Genomic DNA, 13,491 nt, shown 5'->3' with positions numbered 1-13,491 from the left:
TGGTAATCTGAGGTTTAAAGTGGACTTAATAAAATAATTACAGAAATCGTTATAAATAATCTAAGTAGTTTTTCCTTAAACATAAAACATAAATTACCACTATAATTTCAGGCTAATCAATGTAATAGCAGTAAACAGGAATAAATCCCTTTGTTCACTTCATGAACTATATAAACTTTTTTACGTTTATATTATATTTTTTATTATCCACAGAATATAAAAACTGTCAAAACGATTAATGTTAATTATATATTTATCAAATTAATTTATAAAACTTAATGTAAGTGGCGTTCTTTCTTTACACGTAATTAACTGTTAATGTTAATACTTTGCAAATACTGTATAAATAAATGTGAAAATATATTTATAATTTTAAATAATAAAAATAAATGATTCTTTATATTTGATATAATTTTATATTTTAAAAATTATCAAATATTTTCAAAGAAATTGTTCAATATTTCTTAAAAGTTTTCTATTTTAAAAACTTTCCAAAAATGATTTGTTTTTCCTTATGAGATTGTTTTTTTAGAATTTTAATATTAAATTTGTATATTCTTCCAATTTATTATACCAAGATTCATTTCTAAAAATATTTATAATAATTTGAAATATTTTTTCATACTCAAAAGAACATCTAAGAAGATCTAAATTAATTGTTTGAATTTTTAAAAATTTAATAATTTATTATACAACTAAAATAAATAATAATACATTTTAATTTAAAATATCAATAATTTATTTAAATAATAAGATTTAAATAATTTATTTAAATCTTAAAAACAGATAATTAAACAACAATTAACCATAAAAATTATTTAGAAATCAATAAATTATGTTAGATTTTTTTTTTAATTTTGTAAATATAAATTAATAAATTATATTTTATAAATTTAAATTATTTAATAAAATTTAATGAATGAAAATTACGATTATAAACTATTAAATTTTCAGTAATTCATATTTTCTGTCTTAAATTTATCATTAAAAATTTAACTAAATATAAAAATAAATTAAATTATTTATTTTCGAAAATATTTTATTAAATTAAATTTAAAATTTTTATTTATATTTGGTTCAAAGACCAAAAACGATCAATGAGCGGCAAAAATGTCCGGAAAGAGCGCTCACAGAAACAGCCACAAGAGATTTTCCGTCTTGTCCTTGCTGCTTATGAAGAGCCACTACACATTCTGACATTTTAAAAGTATTCAACAACGAGTTTTATAACTTTCCCGGCGAAAAATACTTATGTTTAAGAAACACTAAGACACACTACAACGAAGTTAAAATTGTGTATGGCGCCATCTGTTATGAGATATCATTAAAAATGCCTTTTATATTGTTAATTATTAGAAAAAGCAAAATAGTCTTAATTTTGAGAGTATAGATGAATTTTTAAAAATATTGTAAATGCCAATAACGAGTAAAATCTTCATTAAATACGACCCATCTCGATATACGACACATTACTCCCTTTATCTCCCTACCTCCTCGACCTTTAACTATCAAAATCAGTCTCCCTTATGTACAGTGCAAGTTACCAAGCCAATGTTGTTTCTTCATCATTACCCCATCTAGTACTAAACGAAATATACGCCAACACACACACGCATACACATACATACGCACGGAACAGCGCTGGTTTATGGGGTCTGAAAACGTCAAGATTCCAAAAACCAGGCGGGTAAAATGTGATACAATTACAATATTATGTTATAACTGCCGGTGAAGTAACCCATGCTATGTTATAACAGCCAAGAAAGTAAAATGTTATGATGAGAAATTCGTATTATAAAAAATTACTATAATGCGTTGCATTATCGACATACCACAACGCATCATGGTCGTTTTCTGTTTATTATGTAGTAGCAAATAGGTTCAGGATATATGACTAAATATGTATAATAATTTAAGAACAATGGCAAAACTAATTTATTTTTGCAGAAACTGTTAGAATTCTACAGGAACTTAAAATTACAGTTGATACATTTCGTTTGCACATTTTTTATCAATTATAAAAGGTACTGTCTTCTTATATTAATTGCAGCTTACAAACCCTGCTTACTTCCAGACGTTATATTTTAGAATGATCAAAGAGACGACGAACTTGAGGTCACATCATGTACTATATCCAATGAAATTATTGTTAGCACTTGTAAACTCTTTGCAAGCATAGAGCCGCTCAAGTAAGCTTTCTTTGGTGCCCACGCAAGACAACTGTCCAGGACATTTCATGCCTAAGCCAATGTCCACGTGCGCTGATGTGATGTCATACTAGAACTGACTTGTGAGTTGACTCCTGAATGGAATCTGATCTTCTTTTCAAAGTGATTAAAATGGCAGACTGTTGTATGCGTGTATGATAAAATGCCTGCATGTTGTTTCTACAACGACGCATTTTGCAGTTTCTACACCTAATCCTATTATCTATGATCCTTTCTCATAACTTCAGATTTATTAATTTTATTCCTCTGTAGGTATCCAACTCCATTACACATTATTTTCTCTTTTATAAAAGTACAATTCTGCCCTTTCTCCATTCTTCTCGCATTGGGTCCCTACTGCTAACCTATTAAATAATCTAACTAACCGTTTTATTTTTAGTTAACCTGAAATTTTCCACACGTTAACATGGGCCAATCTTATCCTATAGGTTTTCTATTTTTCATCTTCCCTAAAGGTTTATAAACCGAAATATCTGTTATATTTTCAGTCGTAGTCTTTCTGACTTCTGTTTCGAGCTACTGTTTAATCCTATATCTTCATTTAAGAGCATATTGAAGTATTTCACCCGCTTTGTATCCGTTCCTTTTACTAATAACGTACCTTTTTCATCTTTCAGTACCAGGATCTTTTATTTCTATATCCCTGCTTTTCCTTTCTCTAAGCCTTGTCGTTCTACGTGTGTCTTTTGCTCTCTCCTTACTTTCTAATATCTCGTATATCTCATTTAATTTTATATATCTTGCACTAGCTACTTTTTATCTTGTTTTTATTTCCCTTTTTGGCTGTTTTATATTCTAATTTATTGCTCTCGTCTCCAAGTTCCTTCTTTTAACTCTTTCCTAAACATTTCACATTTATCTTTCAATCTTCACCATCTAATTACTTTCTCTCTTTTTGTATATCTTTTCACCAAACCCATCAATACCTATAAGTCCAAGGCAACTAATCTAGGCTGTTTTTTTGCTAAAGCTGAGTCTAATGCAGTTTTCTCTTTCTTTATTCCTATCTCCAAAAGCTAGTTCTCCACGAATGTTCTCATATCCTACTGTATTCTTACCCACGTCTGCAAAAACTCCTCCTACAGCTATTCTTTCATTTCCATCTATGCTGTTGAAGACCTTGTGAAATTTATCTCAAAATTCTTCCTTGCTCCTTATGTCTAAATTAACTTATGGTACAGTACATAGGTATTTATAATGTTTGATGATACTTTTCCTCAATTGTGACTTTACATGAATTATCATATCTTTTACTACATTTACTGATACTACATTATTTCTAAATTTCATTTCTAATATTAAACTACTCTATTCTTCATCTAAAAGTCTCCTCTGACAAATATTAACTAATGTTCTTCTTTTAGGTCACTTGGTTTATTGCCGTTCTCTCTAGTTTCCTGTATGCCTGCTATGTAAAATTTCCTACCTTTTCCATTTAACATTTTACTTTTAAAGTAGCTAGTTTAACTTTTTCCAGTTGAAGAATATAAGAAATTTTATTATAAGTAAAATTTAAATATATTTCTAAATGATGTAATAATTCCAGGAAGGTTACTCTTGTACACGAGTGCGACTCTATCAATACTGCTACGCCAAGTAAAAATACATGGCTTGCTGCTTACCATATCTTATGGGAAATTCACCAAATTTCCCTATTTCAAAGTTAAAATTCACAAATTCTATTAAAGATTTCAAAACTAAATTTAAAAAATTTGATACATTCTGCCTTTCGGCTATTACATTTGCTTAAATCGATTATCAGAATTTATTATTTATTTTAAATTACTGTACAAGCAAAGAATATCCACTCTGTTACATAGTTTAAATTAAAGAAAACACTGTTATTCTCTTATTTTAAACGCAATAATTCAACAAATACCTAATATAATGATGAGAGATGGGGTCAACCCTTAAAAATATCTGGATTGGAATTCGGATCCTCAAGTTGTTACCTTTACCGTTACTTCCATCCTTTTTAATAACCTGTAATAAATTACAATAAACCTTATTATTTATAGATTACTTATTAAAAGTGATGAGTTGTAATACTAAATTTCAATATAAGCTTAAATTATGAATTTTTCAGAGAATTTTTACTTGGCAATTATAAACTAGGAATGTGTATGTTAAATGTTTTTACTTTGCGCAAATTATATTTCATATATTATTAACGGACTGTTTATATTATATAATTTAAATGTTAAATAAAACATTAAACGCTAAACTAATAACATTTTATAAAATATTAACTTGGAAGATGGAATTTTTATTATTTGTAAGAGGAAAAAATTAACTTGCCTAATTATTTAATATGTTTTAAATTCATAACCAAGTTTATAAAATATTTAATTTAATGTAAGAAATAAATATATTTTTAAAATTTAATAAGCTACTTTTTTATTTTTTAAATTTACTTTTAAGTTTCTCCTGTTAGCCGAATATATATTTAATATGTCTATGAACAAAGTTTACAAAAGAGCTTCAGATTAGCGTTATATTGAAGTCAAGAGATTTAAAGGTAAATGCACTTATAAAGTTCTTTTAAGTTTGAAAGTTAAATCTAAAAAACAAGAAAAGAGAAAAGTTTAAAAGTAAAAAACTGTATTTATTTTTAGATTTTTTAAAAAATTTATCTAAAAACTTTTCCAACTGAAAAAAACTTTTATATAAAGTTTTTAGAATAATTCAAGAATTTTCGAAGTTATTTTTATAATTTAATTTCCTGTTTTATTTATAAATTAGATTAATTATTAAAACGTAATTTTTTAATTAGAAGTTACGTAAATTAGATTACGAATTTTTTCTATTTTAGTTAATAGATACGTTATTTACATAAGTTTGAATGGTAGGAAGCCATTTAATGATTTTCAGATGTTTATATTAGGTTTTATTAGAAGTATCTTGTTTCTGATAACTTCATAGTTATTGTTATTGTTCTCCCACTCTTCCAGTTTCTTATTGGGTTTACTGAATCAACCTACTATACTTCTTCTTATCATGTCGAACGTGACATTCTTCCATCCTCCTCCAATCGTTTTCAATTTTATTTTACTTTGCTCTCTCCATCTTTTGTTCGGTCTTTCTTCTCTTTCAATTCATATTTTTTTCTAGGAAGAATAGGCCTATATTATTCATTCTTTTCATGTGACCAAATGTTTTCATTACTAAATCAATATCTTGTTTTCTATGTTTTCAGTTTTTTCCCTTCTATGCCTTCATTTTAGATTCGGTCTCTTCTTGTTGTACCAATAATGTTCTGCGAAATTTCATTTCCATCGATTACATTCTGCTTTTATTTTTGTTTCTGACCCCTAGGTTAGAATTTGAACAAAATAAATACTATACATCTGTTTACACTTACTGAGAATTTCTGGGTATTGAAGAAGTCTCCACATAAACACATTTCTATAAAATACATAAACTTGAGAGAAATTCCGTTTGTGATTTGTAGTGAACACCTTCCATCACTTGCTAATTTGATTTTAATATACTTAAATATAATTAGAACTATCTATTGCCACAAACTTAAAAAGCCAGTCCTAAATATATACGACTAGTAACTGGACTGTTCACTGGATAAACAAACTTCACATTATGCGATGCAAGTAATAGTAGTAATCATTTTTACTTGTGAAAACTAAAATAAATCAGTATTTTTCACTGATTTATTTTAGTTTTCAGTATTTAAACCGAAAAATGATCTATCTTGATTGTCCACTGCAACTGAAAGTAGTCATCATCTCTCTATTCAACAAACTAAAATCTAATCATCATCTTCCACTGCAACAATCAGAAAAATTATCAATCGATATTCAATTTAACTTTATTTCGACTCGAGCAATCATTCAATAAAAAAATTCTTTCTAAAAAATAATTAACGCTTAATAATTTTCTAAACGTTAATCTCTCGAACGAGAAATTTTAAAAATACAGTTAAATCGAATTCTATTATTAAACAGCGAATTGAAATGGCAAATTGTATCGACTCATAACATTACAACAAAAATGTTCTTAGAATTTATTATTAGTTTTATGGAAAATGTAATTTTTATTTTAATTTCATCTACAGAAATAAATTAAAACAATTTGTAAATAACTAAAGTTGTGATTATTTATTAATAAATATATTTACTGTTATATTAACTATTATCGTTTATCTATTAAATTTCATAAAGTTTAGTTAAAACAAAATTTAAAGTCTAAATAATTAAAATATAAACATTTTCTGGTATAGCATGGTGATTTAAGTTCAATGGCTGAACTCGATGTTATACTGTATTATATTATCTAATTCTGTGAATGTGTATTTTTTTAAATCATTTCTTACATCAATCTTCATAAAATGGACCAACTAACACTGATTGTATCTATGATTTACTTCATACAAGCCTATGATTAATTGTTTGATATTGGTATTGGCACGAAAATCGTATTACGTTAGTCTTCGTGTCAATCAATATTAGTAGAGATTGAGGAAAACCATCAATATATATATAATGTATACTAGGATCTACCTTACAATTATTATAAATTTCAAAAATATATTGTCTTATAATAAAACAAAGAATAGACTAAACACAGCTGTATATCCACTTTTATAATGATGCACTTAGAGTATTTTTAGATGTTATGACACCAACTTCAACATTGACCTCAGTTATTATAAGTGGGCTTTATAATTTATTAAATCAATATTTTTGTTTATTGTATCAAAAATTTTTGAAAAATTAATCACGTTTCAATGAGTTAATTACTTTCTTAAAAATTCAATAAATGAAGTTTAATGGAAATTTTTCCACTTTAGTACGTTAATTAGCTTCATTATTTGGTTCATATTTTAGCTGTAATAGGATGATATTTATTAATTTATGATGAAGAACCCTGTAGAGTTACTTGAATTCTAAGTTATATATATATAGAAATTGGCATATCTTTCTTCAAACAAATTTTAAAGTGTAAAATGTTATTTAAGTTATTTATTTATAAAATTTATAGTTTATTTATTGACATTGAGATAATAAATCCAAATTTATATTAAGCTTTTCTCATCTCATTGAAGTATCTAACGTTAAGTGATACCATGTACTCCAATAGAGTGTTGTTTATGATAGTTAAATGATCTTTTATTTATGATTATTCATTTTGTATTTAATAAGAGCATAATTAATTAGAGAATTTAAGTTATGATTCATAATTTAAAAAGTGTCGTAAAAGTGCACATAACAACAAGTGTCTGATTAATTTATAATAAATGACCACAAACTAATAGATGAAGTTCATTTGTGAAAGTTTAGTCAAAAAATAGTCTATTATCATAGGCCTAGATAGAAAGGCTAGGAAAATCACAGACTTAAACACAGAAAAGTTTCTAAAATTTATTCTGTTGTGGAAAAAACCTGATGGTTTCTTTTGGTAAATTCTTGCAAATCTGTTTTTATTTACTTATTTTATTCATATATTTTATGACTTTTGAGAAGAATGTGGTCTCATATATAAGTTATATAAATCTAAGCCCAAATATTATCCCTTCACAGGTCATAGATTTATATTTTTATAAGGACTTATCTACATAAACCGACCTACGTAGAGTCTGACAAAAGCTGTCTTATAAAATAAAATAAAATAAATTTAAATAATCTTTATAAACGGTGTTAGGCAAAAATCGTAAATAATTTCAACGTGATACAATTTTTAAAAAGACTTGAAAAATGTTTCAATATTTTATTCTTGGAGAGTTTTTGTCTTCTTTATCATATATTATTACTATTAATTAATATAAACTTTCGAATATTTTTATTTATTTCTTTTGTGTATTACTGAGATTCGATTTATTTATTACCATTTAAATCTTTATTTACCGTATTTTTTGTCTTATAAGACGTACTTTTTGTATGTAAAATTTATATGAAAATTAAAATTGCCTTCTACAAGCCGGATGAGCACTGTGAAGAATATTTTCCCCAATAAATCGACGGAAAAATATGATGCGTCTTACAAGGCTAAAAATACGGTATTTATTTTATAATTTATGCTTATGGCACAAAGTGATATTCACAGTTCTTTGCTCCACATGAAAAAGGAACTATAAAATTTCTAATTTTTCGTAAAAGTCAATAACTAATGATCTTTAATTGGGCCGCAATTTGAAAAATATTGTAAACTTATAAATTCCCACTGTCGTCAGGCTGACTGTTTGGCTGCCTGTCCTTCCTTAATCTCGAGAACGAAGTTAGATATATGAAAGTCGAGACCAGATATGGAAAGCTTATGGGCAGGCAGGAGTCCCCGATTAACTATGTCAATTCAAAAATTTTTCCCTGAAAGTAGTTAGATAGGTGACCGGTACTACTCTATCGCTAACGGAAAAGTATGATGTACAGGAGCAAGCCACTACTAATCTGAGGTGGAGAGCATATATTTTAAATTAAATAAATTGAAAATATGATTAATATTGCAGCCCGGCATTGTGACGATGTCATAATAAATAATTGCTCGTTTATTTTGTTCTTATACTTTTTTTTTTGCTATATTTCAGGTACGTTTATGAATGATTACAGTAATGATTAATTTAATTTTCATAATAATACTTGAATTTTGGGCTACTCTGTTAACTTTTTAATTTATTTTGATTTTCCCTCAACATTTCTTTATTGCTATTTTCTTCATAACTTTTTAATTTTCTTGTGGCTTAATTTATGGCTTATTTCATTTTATTTCAAGATAGTGCATGCACATATGTTGCAGCATGTGTTTCAATTTGTTGCATCAATTTTTACATTAAGTTAAACACTATTAGTTTTTTGTTTTCAAAATTAATTCAGTCTATATAATTGCCAAGAAAAAAGATATGTAGTAGTTCAAATGTCACTTAACCGAGATATGACAAAATCAATTAACTAGATTAACTGACTTTCGGGCTATCTTATATATTAAATATAAAAAACTATCCCATTTTCATTTTTTACCATTTTAGTCATTTACCACATTATAAAAAATTTCAATATTTTACAATTGTTTATAAAAATGGTAAGCTAATGCTGAAAGAATTACACGTTAAATAATCCTAAATATATCGTATAGCATCGTAAATCATCCCAATTAATTAGTTTTAACTCATCCTTCCTTGTTAATTATAATTAATTTAGCAAAATTATTTTTCATTAAAAACTAAAAAATCATAAATATCAATAATTATTTCTTTATATATAAATATATAATTTCTTTATGTGGCTAATTATTGACATTAATTACAACATTATAAATCATGTAATGGAATTATATTTGTATATAAACTAATAATTTTTGACATTTCTTATTTTATTTTTTAATTAAATTTAAATTAAATATAATTATAACGAACAGAGAGAATTGAGTAATAGATACGCTGAATCGTTTATATATATATATATATATAATATTTGGGTTTTTTTTGAAAGACTCAGAAATTTCTTTACAAATAACTTAATTTTATTTATTGATATTCTTGTATAAATGATATTTGTATGCTATATTTACTATATTTCATAAAAATCGATTAATTATACGTAATTAGACATGCAAAGAATTAAAATATTTTAATCACTTGCCATAACACAAGTCGCATTACCATGCATTAGTTTCATGCCACAGTAAATTGAGAATGTAATGCATTTAGTCTCGTGGTACAGTAGATACATAGGTACAGTGTATGAGAATTTTTTAATTAATTTATTTATGTCTTAATCAGTGTATGAATTGTGAAGAAAACTTAAATATAAAAATCAAATTTTATACTTACTTATACTGTACTCTGTGTTACAGTAGTCCCTCGTTATATCGCGGATTCGGATATATCGCGCTTTTTTTTTGGTCTCCCAAATTTTAAAAGCACTCTAGTCAATAAATTTTAAGTTGCCAATTGCCATTGAATTTCTGTTTGCAACAAAATACGGTATTTTATTCCTACATCATTGTCCTTGAAGCTAGAACTGCAGGTGAAACAATAAATTCGTCAAGATAAGCGAAACAGGTGAACAGATCAATTATCATTTATGTCTTGTTTGATATTAAAAATTGTTCCTGGTATCGATGTTTACGTAAACGTCAATTAATACGATATAAACTTTTAAATAAAAGTTACTATTGAAAAACTAAGCTTATTTTACATCATATGGAATCTCTATCCTCCATTCTTTCATCAGCGAGTGAAACACTCGCTTATGAAAGAATAGAGGATAGAGATTCCGTAGCATGTATAATCAATTTAGTAAAAGCCCAGGATTTTTAGTACTCGGTTATATCGCGCCGCCGGATATATTGCGCTTTTTCTTTGTCTCTCGACAAGCGCGATATAACGAGGGGCTACTGTATTATGGTTTTCATTTTCAAGCTATAGTTTAGTTTTATGATGCATTAGCATATCGCTATCCATTGTGACATCAGCATTGCTAATTCATTATTTATAATAATGGCCAAGTTAGCAAAACATCTTAAATTCTATTAAAAAATTTATCAATACAGTATTTAAGAATGGATCAATATTGAATCAAAAGATTTGCAGTGATTCATTATATAAAGTTCAAATTTTTGGCCAAAAGTCAGTCAGTGAAGATGAAATCCTTAAAAATACTTATCAATTAACAGATTTTGGCCACATAAAATATATATAAATTGTGAAAATGATTTATTTAATTTATTTTCTTTCAAATCACGATAATTTAAGACCAGAATTGATTTAAATTTTATTTAAAATTCTTGTATATTTCTTTCACATTTATCAAATCCTGATCAATGTGTGTCTTCGAGCAGTTTAATAAAAGCCAATTTATTCAAATTTATTCACTTTTATAAAATTTTCTTTATTTAGTAACAAATAAACACCTTAAATACAAAATGTTAAGCTTGTTAGAAAGGGTATGATTATCTATTCATCATACACAAGTGTCTATTCATAAAATAACAATAAAAGGAACTAATTACTCCTGATTATAAAAATAATTTTTAATATTTAATAATAATTTTTTAAATAAATTGTTATGAAGCTTATTTTTTTAAAACAACAATAATTTTTATCAATTTAACACAATTATTTAAATAATTCCATATAATTTGGCTTTATAAATCTCATTAAACAAATGAAAAATATCACTTTGAAAGATTTTAATCTTGTTAAACTTAAAAAGAAATTAATTTATATGATTTTTCTTTTGTATTTGTGCAATATTTTTCTGCATTAAAATTAATTTTTTAAATATAACTTTTTATTTAAAATGAATTTAATTTTAAATTAAATACTTCGCTATTTTTTCAAATTTCTCTCATTCATTTTAATGACATTAAAACATATAAAATTAAATAAAAGAATTATTTTTTTCCAAAAAGATAATTGTGAAGTTTAATTCTAGTATTGTTTCTAATACATAAAATTAATTTTTCTTGAAGTAATTTTAATTTAAAGTAGATTTACTTAAGTTATATATATATATATATTGTATATATATATTGTTAATAATGATCTGAGAAACCCACATAAAATTCTTTGTGCAGAAAATTAGATTTTCAAATAAATATTTACCTTAATTAAATCAAATTAAGTTTGATATTTAATTAAATTTTAATTTACTTTATTTTAAAAGAATTATATTTAATTAACCCAAAAAAATTCTCTTAATATTTTTATGAGGTTTTTCTTTTTTATCTTTTCGCTCACACACAATAATTTGACGCTTTATAACTTCTAAAAAATTCGTTTAAATTTATTTATTTTAAGCTATTATATATTAAAAGTTCTAGAAATATTGAGAAATTATTTTAGATTAATTTTTATAAATTTTAAAATTAATTTAAATCTCTAATAAACTCTGCAAATCTTATACTTTATATCTTTCTAAAGTAGTGTTTAACTATTTTAAATTATTATATATTAATATAAATTTTTATAAATATTTTTTTAGAATAAAATATAAAATTTAATTAAAAAATGATATTTTTAGAAACTTGAATTATTTTTTTAATTATATTTTTATTTATTTATTTATTTACATTATATTCAATAATTTTTCAGGATTTTACTGAATGAACTGTATTAAAAATTTTTTATTAATCATGCATAAGTTTATAAATAAAAATTTAAATATTTATTATTTAAATGCATATATTTTAATTTTTAAATTGAAGTAAATTTTTGTGTAAATTAAGCGAGGTTCAGCTGTTTTTTTTTACATCTTTTAATATAGAAAAACTATTTAAAAATACATAATTAAAGCTTTATTTTGAAGATCTGAATGAAGATTTATTTTTAATATCTGGAAGACTTGTTTACTAAAAGATTCGTATATTTAAATTCTATAGATTAATAATTGCTTATATATGTTTACAATTGAGTGAAATGTGTTTAGAAATAAATTTTTAAGATGTTTACAACTTTCCAAATTGGAAATTTGCCTATACTTTCGGATTTTTAAATGTTATTTATCATAAACTGTACTAAAAATAGTCACTCTCGGATTTAAACTGTTAACATTAAAACTACGTTTTGATAAATTGAAAATTCCGTAACATCAACGAAAAAATATTCTATTTAAAAAAATATCTAAATATTTTTTTAAATAGAAATTCAGTCTAAATGAGATTACGATAAAAAAAACTCCAAAATAACTTCAAAAATTTAAAAATTGCAAAATATATAAATAAAAAAAGTAATAATTTCTTTATAAAATTATATAAAATATTTTTAATAAAGGAAATAAATTAAATTAATTGTTTTTATTGAAGAATATTCATTCTTCAATAAATTGGCTGAAAATACCAGAAATAAAAAACTTCAAATTAATTTTGAGAAAAAGTACTATTTTCCCATAATTAATTTGGGTATAAGGAATATTTTAAATTTATAATTTAAAATTAAAAATATGTTTTTAATATTTATTTATACAATTTATATATATAAACTGTAAAAAACAAGTAATTAATTATAAAAATGATATAATTGGAAATTTAAAATATTAAACATTAGAAAATAAAGAAAAATTTTAATTAATCTATTAAAAAATTCACATTTTAAATTAATTAATTATATTAATTTATATTAAATAGAATTTTATTTACTTTTGTAATTTTCCTACCATAATTTTTTTTTTGTTTTACTTTTCTGCAATATAAAACAAGCACATTTTTGTAATTTAAAATCAATTTTAAACGTTTTAAATGTAAAATTTTGTTTTAAAAAAAACTGAAGGTTAAATTAAATTTTATTTATTTATTCTACTTTTTCAAGAAAATTATT

The sequence above is a fragment of the Centruroides vittatus genome, unplaced genomic scaffold (genome assembly GCF_030686945.1).
Source record: "Centruroides vittatus isolate TY-2023 unplaced genomic scaffold, ASM3068694v2 contig_301, whole genome shotgun sequence".
Taxonomy (NCBI): domain Eukaryota; kingdom Metazoa; phylum Arthropoda; class Arachnida; order Scorpiones; family Buthidae; genus Centruroides; species Centruroides vittatus.
Note: the sequence above shows the minus strand (reverse complement) of the source record.